Below are 15166 nucleotides of genomic sequence, written 5' to 3' on the forward strand. Positions count from 1 at the left end.
AAAGACAATACAACACTGCCAAAACCAAAAGAGTGGGTGAGGAGTGGTCACATGAATTTTTGAAAGGTATTCTTTCATTGGAAATTTCGTGTTGAACAGAGTGCTGAATGAATGTACGTTTAGGCTTAAATGGCCTAAAAGTCCGAAACAAGTAATACATTCTGGCATTATCTGTTAATATGCCTGTGATTTCAAAGCCCATGGCAAGAGTTTAAAAGTTCAATCAGGTTCTTTCGAACTCTTGTTTGTTGGGCACTTCAGACACCATTCCTTATTGGGGCAAAGCACTGTATACAGCCATATAGGTCAGAAAAAAAATGTTTAGAAAACATCGAAAGAACTATATTCCTAAGTATACTTTCAGCCCTAAAACACAGCCATGCCATCAAAAACTGTCCACATTGTATGGGGAATAAAACCCTAACCCTAGCTTCGGGTTTTGCTAGTTAGGGTTAGGGTTCAAATATTTCTCAAAGACACTTTTCTCAATATTCCACTCATTTGACTGGAAAATTTGCTTCTCTGAATCAAAATATGAGTCTGAAAAGACAATACAACACTGCCAAAACCAAAACAGTGGGTGAGGAGTGGTCACATGAATTTTTGAAAGGTATTCTTTCATTGGAAATTTCGTGTTGAACGGAGTGCTGAATGAATGTACGTTTAGGCTTTAGTGGCCTAAAAGTCCAAAACAACTAATACATTTTGGCATTATCTGTTAATATGCCTGTGTTTTCAAAGCCCATGGCAAGAGTTTAAAAGTTCAATCAGGTTCTTACATATTCTTGCTTGTTGGGCACTTCAGACACCATCCCTTTTTGGAGCAAAGCACTGTATACAGCCATTTAGGTCAGAAAAAAAAGTTTAGAAAACTTCAAAAGAACTATATTCCTAAGTATCCTTTCAGCCCTAAAACACAGCCATGCCATCAAACACTGTCCACATTGTATGGGGAATAAAACCCTAACCCTAGCTTCGGGTTTTGCTAGTTAGGGTTAGGGTTCAAATATTTCTCAAAGACACTTTTCTCAATATTCCACTCATTTGACTGGAAAATTTGCTTCTCTGAATCAAAATATGAGTCTGAAAAGACAATACAACACTGCCAAAACCAAAAGAGTGGGTGAGGAGTGGTCACATGAATTTTTGAAAGGTATTCTTTCATTGGAAATTTCGTGTTGAACAGAGTGCTGAATGAATGTACGTTTAGGCTTAAATGGCCTAAAAGTCCAAAACAAGTAATACATTTTGGCATTATCTGTTAATATGCCTGTGATTTCAAAGCCCATGGCAAGAGTTTAAAAGTTCAATCAGGTTCTTTCGAACTCTTGTTTGTTGGGCACTTCAGACACCATTCCTTAATGGGGCAAAGCACTGTATACAGCCATATAGGTCAGAAAAAAAATGTTTAGAAAACATCGAAAGAACTATATTCCTAAGTATCCTTTCAGCCCTAAAACACAGCCATGCCATCAAAAACTGTCCACATTGTATGGGAATAAAACCCTAACCCTAGCTTCGGGTTTTGCTAGTTAGGGTTAGGGTTCAAATATTTCTCAAAGACACTTTTCTCAATATTCCACTCATTTGACTGGAAAATTTGCTTCTCTGAATCAAAATATGAGTCTGAAAAGACAATACAACACTGCCAAAACCAAAAGAGTGGGTGAGGAGTGGTCACATGAATTTTTGAAAGGTATTCTTTCATTGGAAATTTCGTGTTGAACAGAGTGCTGAATGAATGTACGTTTAGGCTTTAATGGCCTAAAAGTCCGAAACAAGTAATACATTCTGGCATTAACTGTTAATATGCCTGTGATTTCAAAGCCCATGGCAAGAGTTTAAAAGTTCAATCAGGCTCTTTCGAACTCTTGTTTGTTGGGCACTTCAGACACCATTGCTTATTGGGGCAAAGCACTGTATACAGCCATATAGGTCAGAAAAAAAATGTTTAGAAAACATCGAAAGAACTATATTCCTAAGTATACTTTCAGCCCTAAAACACAGCCATGCCATCAAAAACTGTCCACATTGTATGGGAATAAAACCCTAACACTAGCTTCGGGTTTTGCTAGTTAGGGTTAGGGTTCAAATATTTCTCAAAGACACTTTTCTCAATATTCCACTCATTTGACTGGAAAATTTGCTTCTCTGAATCAAAATATGAGTCTGAAAAGACAATACAACACTGCCAAAACCAAAAGAGTGGCTGAGGAGTGGTCACAAGAATTTTTGAAAGGTATTCGTTCATTGGAAATTTCGTGTTGAACGGAGTGCTGAATGAATGTACGTTTAGGCTTTAGTGGCCTAAAAGTCCGAAACAACTAATACATTTTGGCATTATCTGTTAATATGCCTGTGATTTCAAAGCCCATGGCAAGAGTTTAAAAGTTCAATCAGGTTCTTACATACTCTTGCTTGTTGGGCACTTCAGACACCATCCCTTTTTGGAGCAAAGCACTGTATACAGCCATTTAGGTCAGAAAAAAAAGTTTAGAAAACTTCAAAAGAACTATATTCCTAAGTATCCTTTCAGCCCTAAAACACAGCCATGCCATCAAACACTGTCCACATTGTATGGGGAATAAAACCCTAACCCTAGCTTCGGGTTTTGCTAGTTAGGGTTAGGGTTCAAATATTTCTCAAAGACACTTTTCTCAATATTCCACTCATTTGACTGGAAAATTTGCTTCTCTGAATCAAAATATGAGTCTGAAAAGACAATACAACACTGCCAAAACCAAAAGAGTGGGTGAGGAGTGGTCACATGAATTTTTGAAAGGTATTCTTTCATTGGAAATTTCGTGTTGAACAGAGTGCTGAATGAATGTACGTTTAGGCTTAAATGGCCTAAAAGTCCAAAACAAGTAATACATTTTGGCATTATCTGTTAATATGCCTGTGATTTCAAAGCCCATGGCAAGAGTTTAAAAGTTCAATCAGGTTCTTTCGAACTCTTGTTTGTTGGGCACTTCAGACACCATTCCTTATTGGGGCAAAGCACTGTATACAGCCATATAGGTCAGAAAAAAAATGTTTAGAAAACATCGAAAGAACTATATTCCTAAGTATCCTTTCAGCCCTAAAACACAGCCATGCCATCAAAAACTGTCCACATTGTATGGGAATAAAACCCTAACCCTAGCTTCGGGTTTTGCTAGTTAGGGTTAGGGTTCAAATATTTCTCAAAGACACTTTTCTCAATATTCCACTCATTTGACTGGAAAATTTGCTTCTCTGAATCAAAATATGAGTCTGAAAAGACAATACAACACTGCCAAAACCAAAAGAGTGGGTGAGGAGTGGTCACAAGAATTTTTGAAAGGTATTCTTTCATTGGAAATTTCGTGTTGAACGGAGTGCTGAATGAATGTACGTTTAGGCTTTAGTGGCCTAAAAGTCCGAAACAACTAATACATTTTGGCATTATCTGTTAATATGCCTGTGATTTCAAAGCCCATGGCAAGAGTTTAAAAGTTCAATCAGGTTCTTTCGAACTCTTGTTTGTTGGGCACTTCAGACACCATTCCTTATTGGGGCAAAGCACTGTATACAGCCATATAGGTCAGAAAAAAAATGTTTAGAAAACATCGAAAGAACTATATTCCTAAGTATACTTTCAGCCCTAAAACACAGCCATGCCATCAAAAACTGTCCACATTGTATGGGAATAAAACCCTAACCCTAGCTTCGGGTTTTGCTAGTTAGGGTTAGGGTTCAAATATTTCTCAAAGACACTTTTCTCAATATTCCAATCATTTGACTGGAAAATTTGCTTCTCTGAATCAAAATATGAGTCTGAAAAGACAATACAACACTGCCAAAACCAAAAGAGTGGGTGAGGAGTGGTCACATGAATTTTTGAAAGGTATTCTTTCATTGGAAATTTCCTGTTGAACAGAGTGCTGAATGAATGTACGTTTAGGCTTAAATGGCCTAAAAGTCCGAAACAACTAATACATTTTGGCATTATCTGTTAATATGCCTGTGATTTCAAAGCCCATGGCAAGAGTTTAAAAGTTCAATCAGGTTCTTACATACTCTTGCTTGTTGGGCACTTCAGACACCATCCCTTTTTGGAGCAAAGCACTGTATACAGCCATATAGGTCAGAAAAAAATGTTTAGAAAACATCGAAAGAACTATATTCCTAAGTATACTTTCAGCCCTAAAACACAGCCATGCCATCAAAAACTGTCCACATTGTATGGGGAATAAAACCCTAACCCTAGCTTCGGGTTTTGCTAGTTAGGGTTAGGGTTCAAATATTTCTCAAAGACACTTTTCTCAATATTCCACTCATTTGACTGGAAAATTTGCTTCTCTGAATCAAAATATGAGTCTGAAAAGACAATACAACACTGCCAAAACCAAAAGAGTGGGTGAGGAGTGGTCACATGAATTTTTGAAAGGTATTCTTTCATTGGAAATTTCGTGTTGAACAGAGTGCTGAATGAACGTACGTTTAGGCTTTAATGGCCTAAAAGTCCGAAACAAGTAATACATTCTGGCATTATCTGTTAATATGCCTGTGATTTCAAAGCCCATGGCAAGAGTTTAAAAGTTCAATCAGGCTCTTTCGAACTCTTGTTTGTTGGGCACTTCAGACACCATTCCTTATTGGGGCAAAGCACTGTATACAGCCATATAGGTCAGAAAAAAAATGTTTAGAAAACATCGAAAGAACTATATTCCTAAGTATCCTTTCAGCCCTAAAACACAGCCATGCCATCAAAAACTGTCCACATTGTATGGGAATAAAACCCTAACCCTAGCTTCGGGTTTTGCTAGTTAGGGTTAGGGTTCAAATATTTCTCAAAGACACTTTTCTCAATATTCCACTCATTTGACTGGAAAATTTGCTTCTCTGAATCAAAATATGAGTCTGAAAAGACAATACAACACTGCCAAAACCAAAAGAGTGGGTGAGGAGTGGTCACATGAATTTTTGAAAGGTATTCTTTCATTGGAAATTTCGTGTTGAACAGAGTGCTGAATGAATGTACGTTTAGGCTTTAATGGCCTAAAAGTCCGAAACAAGTAATACATTCTGGCATTAACTGTTAATATGCCTGTGATTTCAAAGCCCATGGCAAGAGTTTAAAAGTTCAATCAGGCTCTTTCGAACTCTTGTTTGTTGGGCACTTCAGACACCATTGCTTATTGGGGCAAAGCACTGTATACAGCCATATAGGTCAGAAAAAAAATGTTTAGAAAACATCGAAAGAACTATATTCCTAAGTATACTTTCAGCCCTAAAACACAGCCATGCCATCAAAAACTGTCCACATTGTATGGGAATAAAACCCTAACACTAGCTTCGGGTTTTGCTAGTTAGGGTTAGGGTTCAAATATTTCTCAAAGACACTTTTCTCAATATTCCACTCATTTGACTGGAAAATTTGCTTCTCTGAATCAAAATATGAGTCTGAAAAGACAATACAACACTGCCAAAACCAAAAGAGTGGCTGAGGAGTGGTCACAAGAATTTTTGAAAGGTATTCGTTCATTGGAAATTTCGTGTTGAACGGAGTGCTGAATGAATGTACGTTTAGGCTTTAGTGGCCTAAAAGTCCGAAACAACTAATACATTTTGGCATTATCTGTTAATATGCCTGTGATTTCAAAGCCCATGGCAAGAGTTTAAAAGTTCAATCAGGTTCTTACATACTCTTGCTTGTTGGGCACTTCAGACACCATCCCTTTTTGGAGCAAAGCACTGTATACAGCCATTTAGGTCAGAAAAAAAAGTTTAGAAAACTTCAAAAGAACTATATTCCTAAGTATCCTTTCAGCCCTAAAACACAGCCATGCCATCAAACACTGTCCACATTGTATGGGGAATAAAACCCTAACCCTAGCTTCGGGTTTTGCTAGTTAGGGTTAGGGTTCAAATATTTCTCAAAGACACTTTTCTCAATATTCCACTCATTTGACTGGAAAATTTGCTTCTCTGAATCAAAATATGAGTCTGAAAAGACAATACAACACTGCCAAAACCAAAAGAGTGGGTGAGGAGTGGTCACATGAATTTTTGAAAGGTATTCTTTCATTGGAAATTTCGTGTTGAACAGAGTGCTGAATGAATGTACGTTTAGGCTTAAATGGCCTAAAAGTCCAAAACAAGTAATACATTTTGGCATTATCTGTTAATATGCCTGTGATTTCAAAGCCCATGGCAAGAGTTTAAAAGTTCAATCAGGTTCTTTCGAACTCTTGTTTGTTGGGCACTTCAGACACCATTCCTTATTGGGGCAAAGCACTGTATACAGCCATATAGGTCAGAAAAAAAATGTTTAGAAAACATCGAAAGAACTATATTCCTAAGTATCCTTTCAGCCCTAAAACACAGCCATGCCATCAAAAACTGTCCACATTGTATGGGAATAAAACCCTAACCCTAGCTTCGGGTTTTGCTAGTTAGGGTTAGGGTTCAAATATTTCTCAAAGACACTTTTCTCAATATTCCACTCATTTGACTGGAAAATTTGCTTCTCTGAATCAAAATATGAGTCTGAAAAGACAATACAACACTGCCAAAACCAAAAGAGTGGGTGAGGAGTGGTCACAAGAATTTTTGAAAGGTATTCTTTCATTGGAAATTTCGTGTTGAACGGAGTGCTGAATGAATGTACGTTTAGGCTTTAGTGGCCTAAAAGTCCGAAACAACTAATACATTTTGGCATTATCTGTTAATATGCCTGTGATTTCAAAGCCCATGGCAAGAGTTTAAAAGTTCAATCAGGTTCTTTCGAACTCTTGTTTGTTGGGCACTTCAGACACCATTCCTTATTGGGGCAAAGCACTGTATACAGCCATATAGGTCAGAAAAAAAATGTTTAGAAAACATCGAAAGAACTATATTCCTAAGTATACTTTCAGCCCTAAAACACAGCCATGCCATCAAAAACTGTCCACATTGTATGGGAATAAAACCCTAACCCTAGCTTCGGGTTTTGCTAGTTAGGGTTAGGGTTCAAATATTTCTCAAAGACACTTTTCTCAATATTCCAATCATTTGACTGGAAAATTTGCTTCTCTGAATCAAAATATGAGTCTGAAAAGACAATACAACACTGCCAAAACCAAAAGAGTGGGTGAGGAGTGGTCACATGAATTTTTGAAAGGTATTCTTTCATTGGAAATTTCCTGTTGAACAGAGTGCTGAATGAATGTACGTTTAGGCTTAAATGGCCTAAAAGTCCGAAACAACTAATACATTTTGGCATTATCTGTTAATATGCCTGTGATTTCAAAGCCCATGGCAAGAGTTTAAAAGTTCAATCAGGTTCTTACATACTCTTGCTTGTTGGGCACTTCAGACACCATCCCTTTTTGGAGCAAAGCACTGTATACAGCCATATAGGTCAGAAAAAAATGTTTAGAAAACATCGAAAGAACTATATTCCTAAGTATACTTTCAGCCCTAAAACACAGCCATGCCATCAAAAACTGTCCACATTGTATGGGGAATAAAACCCTAACCCTAGCTTCGGGTTTTGCTAGTTAGGGTTAGGGTTCAAATATTTCTCAAAGACACTTTTCTCAATATTCCACTCATTTGACTGGAAAATTTGCTTCTCTGAATCAAAATATGAGTCTGAAAAGACAATACAACACTGCCAAAACCAAAAGAGTGGGTGAGGAGTGGTCACATGAATTTTTGAAAGGTATTCTTTCATTGGAAATTTCGTGTTGAACAGAGTGCTGAATGAACGTACGTTTAGGCTTTAATGGCCTAAAAGTCCGAAACAAGTAATACATTCTGGCATTATCTGTTAATATGCCTGTGATTTCAAAGCCCATGGCAAGAGTTTAAAAGTTCAATCAGGCTCTTTCGAACTCTTGTTTGTTGGGCACTTCAGACACCATTCCTTATTGGGGCAAAGCACTGTATACAGCCATATAGGTCAGAAAAAAAATGTTTAGAAAACATCGAAAGAACTATATTCCTAAGTATACTTTCAGCCCTAAAACACAGCCATGCCATCAAAAACTGTCCACATTGTATGGGAATAAAACCCTAACACTAGCTTCGGGTTTTGCTAGTTAGGGTTAGGGTTCAAATATTTCTCAAAGACACTTTTCTCAATATTCCACTCATTTGACTGGAAAATTTGCTTCTCTGAATCAAAATATGAGTCTGAAAAGACAATACAACACTGCCAAAACCAAAAGAGTGGCTGAGGAGTGGTCACAAGAATTTTTGAAAGGTATTCGTTCATTGGAAATTTCGTGTTGAACGGAGTGCTGAATGAATGTACGTTTAGGCTTTAGTGGCCTAAAAGTCCGAAACAACTAATACATTTTGGCATTATCTGTTAATATGCCTGTGATTTCAAAGCCCATGGCAAGAGTTTAAAAGTTCAATCAGGTTCTTACATACTCTTGCTTGTTGGGCACTTCAGACACCATCCCTTTTTGGAGCAAAGCACTGTATACAGCCATTTAGGTCAGAAAAAAAAGTTTAGAAAACTTCAAAAGAACTATATTCCTAAGTATCCTTTCAGCCCTAAAACACAGCCATGCCATCAAAAACTGTCCACATTGTATGGGGAATAAAACCCTAACCCTAGCTTTGGGTTTTGCTAGTTAGGGTTAGGGTTCAAATATTTCTCAAAGACACTTTTCTCAATATTCCACTCATTTGACAGGAAAATTTGGTTCTCTGAATCAAAATATGAGTCTGAAAAGACAATACAACACTGCCAAAACCAAAAGAGTGGGTGAGGAGTGGTCACATGAATTTTTGAAAGGTATTCTTTCATTGGAAATTTCGTGTTGAACAGAGTGCTGAATGAATGTACGTTTAGGCTTAAATGGCCTAAAAGTCCGAAACAAGTAATACATTCTGGCATTATCTGTTAATATGCCTGTGATTTCAAAGCCCATGGCAAGAGTTTAAAAGTTCAATCAGGTTCTTTCGAACTCTTGTTTGTTGGGCACTTCAGACACCATTCCTTATTGGGGCAAAGCACTGTATACAGCCATATAGGTCAGAAAAAAAATGTTTAGAAAACATCGAAAGAACTATATTCCTAAGTATACTTTCAGCCCTAAAACACAGCCATGCCATCAAAAACTGTCCACATTGTATGGGGAATAAAACCCTAACCCTAGCTTCGGGTTTTGCTAGTTAGGGTTAGGGTTCAAATATTTCTCAAAGACACTTTTCTCAATATTCCACTCATTTGACTGGAAAATTTGCTTCTCTGAATCAAAATATGAGTCTGAAAAGACAATACAACACTGCCAAAACCAAAAGAGTGGGTGAGGAGTGGTCACAAGAATTTTTGAAAGGTATTCTTTCATTGGAAATTTCGTGTTGAACGGAGTGCTGAATGAATGTACGTTTAGGCTTTAGTGGCCTAAAAGTCCGAAACAACTAATACATTTTGGCATTATCTGTTAATATGCCTGTGATTTCAAAGCCCATGGCAAGAGTTTAAAAGTTCAATCAGGTTCTTTCGAACTCTTGTTTGTTGGGCACTTCAGACACCATTCCTTATTGGGGCAAAGCACTGTATACAGCCATATAGGTCAGAAAAAAAATGTTTAGAAAACATCGAAAGAACTATATTCCTAAGTATACTTTCAGCCCTAAAACACAGCCATGCCATCAAAAACTGTCCACATTGTATGGGAATAAAACCCTAACCCTAGCTTCGGGTTTTGCTAGTTAGGGTTAGGGTTCAAATATTTCTCAAAGACACTTTTCTCAATATTCCAATCATTTGACTGGAAAATTTGCTTCTCTGAATCAAAATATGAGTCTGAAAAGACAATACAACACTGCCAAAACCAAAAGAGTGGGTGAGGAGTGGTCACATGAATTTTTGAAAGGTATTCTTTCATTGGAAATTTCCTGTTGAACAGAGTGCTGAATGAACGTACGTTTAGGCTTTAATGGCCTAAAAGTCCGAAACAAGTAATACATTCTGGCATTATCTGTTAATATGCCTGTGATTTCAAAGCCCATGGCAAGAGTTTAAAAGTTCAATCAGGCTCTTTCGAACTCTTGTTTGTTGGGCACTTCAGACACCATTCCTTATTGGGGCAAAGCACTGTATACAGCCATATAGGTCAGAAAAAAAATGTTTAGAAAACATCGAAAGAACTATATTCCTAAGTATACTTTCAGCCCTAAAACACAGCCATGCCATCAAAAACTGTCCACATTGTATGGGAATAAAACCCTAACCCTAGCTTCGGGTTTTGCTAGTTAGGGTTAGGGTTCAAATATTTCTCAAAGACACTTTTCTCAATATTCCACTCATTTGACTGGAAGATTTGCTTCTCTGAATCAAAATAAGAGTCTGAAAAGACAATACAACACTGCCAAAACCAAAAGAGTGGGTGAGGCGTGGTCACATGAATTTTTGAAAGGTATTCTTTCATTGGAAATTTCCTGTTGAACAGAGTGCTGAATGAATGTACGTTTAGGCTTAAATGGCCTAAAAGTCCGAAACAAGTAATACATTTTGGCATTATCTGTTAATATGCCTGTGATTTCAAAGCCCATGGCAAGAGTTTAAAAGTTCAATCAGGTTCTTTCGAACTCTTGTTTGTTGGGCACTTCAGACACCATTCCTTATTGGGGCAAAGCACTGTATACAGCCATATAGGTCAGAAAAAAAATGTTTAGAAAACATCGAAAGAACTATATTCCTAAGTATACTTTCAGCCCTAAAACACAGCCATGCCATCAAAAACTGTCCACATTGTATGGGGAATAAAACCCTAACCCTAGCTTCGGGTTTTGCTAGTTAGGGTTAGGGTTCAAATATTTCTCAAAGACACTTTTCTCAATATTCCACTCATTTGACTGGAAGATTTGCTTCTCTGAATCAAAATAAGAGTCTGAAAAGACAATACAACACTGCCAAAACCAAAAGAGTGGGTGAGGCGTGGTCACATGAATTTTTGAAAGGTATTCTTTCATTGGAAATTTCCTGTTGAACAGAGTGCTGAATGAATGTACGTTTAGGCTTAAATGGCCTAAAAGTCCGAAACAAGTAATACATTTTGGCATTATCTGTTAATATGCCTGTGATTTCAAAGCCCATGGCAAGAGTTTAAAAGTTCAATCAGGTTCTTTCGAACTCTTGTTTGTTGGGCACTTCAGACACCATTCCTTATTGGGGCAAAGCACTGTATACAGCCATATAGGTCAGAAAAAAAATGTTTAGAAAACATCGAAAGAACTATATTCCTAAGTATACTTTCAGCCCTAAAACACAGCCATGCCATCAAAAACTGTCCACATTGTATGGGGAATAAAACCCTAACCCTAGCTTCGGGTTTTGCTAGTTAGGGTTAGGGTTCAAATATTTCTCAAAGACACTTTTCTCAATATTCCACTCATTTGACTGGAAAATTTGCTTCTCTGAATCAAAATATGAGTCTGAAAAGACAATACAACACTGCCAAAACCAAAAGAGTGGGTGAGGAGTGGTCACATGAATTTTTGAAAGGTATTCTTTCATTGGAAATTTCGTGTTGAACAGAGTGCTGAATGAACGTACGTTTAGGCTTTAATGGCCTAAAAGTCCGAAACAAGTAATACATTCTGGCATTATCTGTTAATATGCCTGTGATTTCAAAGCCCATGGCAAGAGTTTAAAAGTTCAATCAGGCTCTTTCGAACTCTTGTTTGTTGGGCACTTCAGACACCATTCCTTATTGGGGCAAAGCACTGTATACAGCCATATAGGTCAGAAAAAAAATGTTTAGAAAACATCGAAAGAACTATATTCCTAAGTATACTTTCAGCCCTAAAACACAGCCATGCCATCAAAAACTGTCCACATTGTATGGGAATAAAACCCTAACACTAGCTTCGGGTTTTGCTAGTTAGGGTTAGGGTTCAAATATTTCTCAAAGACACTTTTCTCAATATTCCACTCATTTGACTGGAAAATTTGCTTCTCTGAATCAAAATATGAGTCTGAAAAGACAATACAACACTGCCAAAACCAAAAGAGTGGCTGAGGAGTGGTCACAAGAATTTTTGAAAGGTATTCGTTCATTGGAAATTTCGTGTTGAACGGAGTGCTGAATGAATGTACGTTTAGGCTTTAGTGGCCTAAAAGTCCGAAACAACTAATACATTTTGGCATTATCTGTTAATATGCCTGTGATTTCAAAGCCCATGGCAAGAGTTTAAAAGTTCAATCAGGTTCTTACATACTCTTGCTTGTTGGGCACTTCAGACACCATCCCTTTTTGGAGCAAAGCACTGTATACAGCCATTTAGGTCAGAAAAAAAAGTTTAGAAAACTTCAAAAGAACTATATTCCTAAGTATCCTTTCAGCCCTAAAACACAGCCATGCCATCAAAAACTGTCCACATTGTATGGGGAATAAAACCCTAACCCTAGCTTTGGGTTTTGCTAGTTAGGGTTAGGGTTCAAATATTTCTCAAAGACACTTTTCTCAATATTCCACTCATTTGACAGGAAAATTTGGTTCTCTGAATCAAAATATGAGTCTGAAAAGACAATACAACACTGCCAAAACCAAAAGAGTGGGTGAGGAGTGGTCACATGAATTTTTGAAAGGTATTCTTTCATTGGAAATTTCGTGTTGAACAGAGTGCTGAATGAATGTACGTTTAGGCTTAAATGGCCTAAAAGTCCGAAACAAGTAATACATTCTGGCATTATCTGTTAATATGCCTGTGATTTCAAAGCCCATGGCAAGAGTTTAAAAGTTCAATCAGGTTCTTTCGAACTCTTGTTTGTTGGGCACTTCAGACACCATTCCTTATTGGGGCAAAGCACTGTATACAGCCATATAGGTCAGAAAAAAAATGTTTAGAAAACATCGAAAGAACTATATTCCTAAGTATACTTTCAGCCCTAAAACACAGCCATGCCATCAAAAACTGTCCACATTGTATGGGGAATAAAACCCTAACCCTAGCTTCGGGTTTTGCTAGTTAGGGTTAGGGTTCAAATATTTCTCAAAGACACTTTTCTCAATATTCCACTCATTTGACTGGAAAATTTGCTTCTCTGAATCAAAATATGAGTCTGAAAAGACAATACAACACTGCCAAAACCAAAACAGTGGGTGAGGAGTGGTCACATGAATTTTTGAAAGGTATTCTTTCATTGGAAATTTCGTGTTGAACAGAGTGCTGAATGAATGTACGTTTAGGCTTAAATGGCCTAAAAGTCCGAAACAAGTAATACATTCTGGCATTATCTGTTAATATGCCTGTGATTTCAAAGCCCATGGCAAGAGTTTAAAAGTTCAATCAGGTTCTTTCGAACTCTTGTTTGTTGGGCACTTCAGACACCATTCCTTATTGGGGCAAAGCACTGTATACAGCCATATAGGTCAGAAAAAAAATGTTTAGAAAACATCGAAAGAACTATATTCCTAAGTATACTTTCAGCCCTAAAACACAGCCATGCCATCAAAAACTGTCCACATTGTATGGGAATAAAACCCTAACCCTAGCTTCGGGTTTTGCTAGTTAGGGTTAGGGTTCAAATATATCTCAAAGACACTTTTCTCAATATTCCACTCATTTGACTGGAAGATTTGCTTCTCTGAATCAAAATAAGAGTCTGAAAAGACAATACAACACTGCCAAAACCAAAAGAGTGGGTGAGGCGTGGTCACATGAATTTTTGAAAGGTATTCTTTCATTGGAAATTTCCTGTTGAACAGAGTGCTGAATGAATGTACGTTTAGGCTTAAATGGCCTAAAAGTCCGAAACAAGTAATACATTCTGGCATTATCTGTTAATATGCCTGTGATTTCAAAGCCCATGGCAAAACCAAAAGAGTGGCTGAGGAGTGGTCACAAGAATTTTTGAAAGGTATTCGTTCATTGGAAATTTCGTGTTGAACGGAGTGCTGAATGAATGTACGTTTAGGCTTTAGTGGCCTAAAAGTCCGAAACAACTAATACATTTTGGCATTATCTGTTAATATGCCTGTGATTTCAAAGCCCATGGCAAGAGTTTAAAAGTTCAATCAGGTTCTTACATACTCTTGCTTGTTGGGCACTTCAGACACCATCCCTTTTTGGAGCAAAGCACTGTATACAGCCATTTAGGTCAGAAAAAAAAGTTTAGAAAACTTCAAAAGAACTATATTCCTAAGTATCCTTTCAGCACTAAAACACAGCCATGCCATCAAAAACTGTCCACATTGTATGGGGAATAAAACCCTAACCCTAGCTTCGGGTTTTGCTAGTTAGGGTTAGGGTTCAAATATTTCTCAAAGACACTTTTCTCAATATTCCACTCATTTGACTGGAAAATTTGCTTCTCTGAATCAAAATATGAGTCTGAAAAGACAATACAACACTGCCAAAACCAAAAGAGTGGGTGAGGAGTGGTCACATGAATTTTTGAAAGGTATTCTTTCATTGGAAATTTCGTGTTGAACAGAGTGCTGAATGAATGTACGTTTAGGCTTAAATGGCCTAAAAGTCCGAAACAAGTAATACATTTTGGCATTATCTGTTAATATGCCTGTGATTTCAAAGCCCATGGCAAGAGTTTAAAAGTTCAATCAGGTTCTTTCGAACTCTTGTTTGTTGGGCACTTCAGACACCATTCCTTATTGGGGCAAAGCACTGTATACAGCCATATAGGTCAGAAAAAAAATGTTTAGAAAACATCGAAAGAACTATATTCCTAAGTATCCTTTCAGCCCTAAAACACAGCCATGCCATCAAAAACTGTCCACATTGTATGGGAATAAAACCCTAACCCTAGCTTCGGGTTTTGCTAGTTAGGGTTAGGGTTCAAATATTTCTCAAAGACACTTTTCTCAATATTCCACTCATTTGACTGGAAGATTTGCTTCTCTGAATCAAAATAAGAGTCTGAAAAGACAATACAACACTGCCAAAACCAAAAGAGTGGGTGAGGCGTGGTCACATGAATTTTTGAAAGGTATTCTTTCATTGGAAATTTCCTGTTGAACAGAGTGCTGAATGAATGTACGTTTAGGCTTAAATGGCCTAAAAGTCCGAAACAAGTAATACATTTTGGCATTATCTGTTAATATGCCTGTGATTTCAAAGCCCATGGCAAGAGTTTAAAAGTTCAATCAGGTTCTTTCGAACTCTTGTTTGTTGGGCACTTCAGACACCATTCCTTATTGGGGCAAAGCACTGTATACAGCCATATAGGTCAGAAAAA

This window comes from Lepisosteus oculatus, chromosome 2 (genome assembly GCF_040954835.1).
Source record: "Lepisosteus oculatus isolate fLepOcu1 chromosome 2, fLepOcu1.hap2, whole genome shotgun sequence".
In the NCBI taxonomy this organism is placed as follows: Eukaryota; Metazoa; Chordata; class Actinopteri; order Semionotiformes; family Lepisosteidae; genus Lepisosteus; species Lepisosteus oculatus.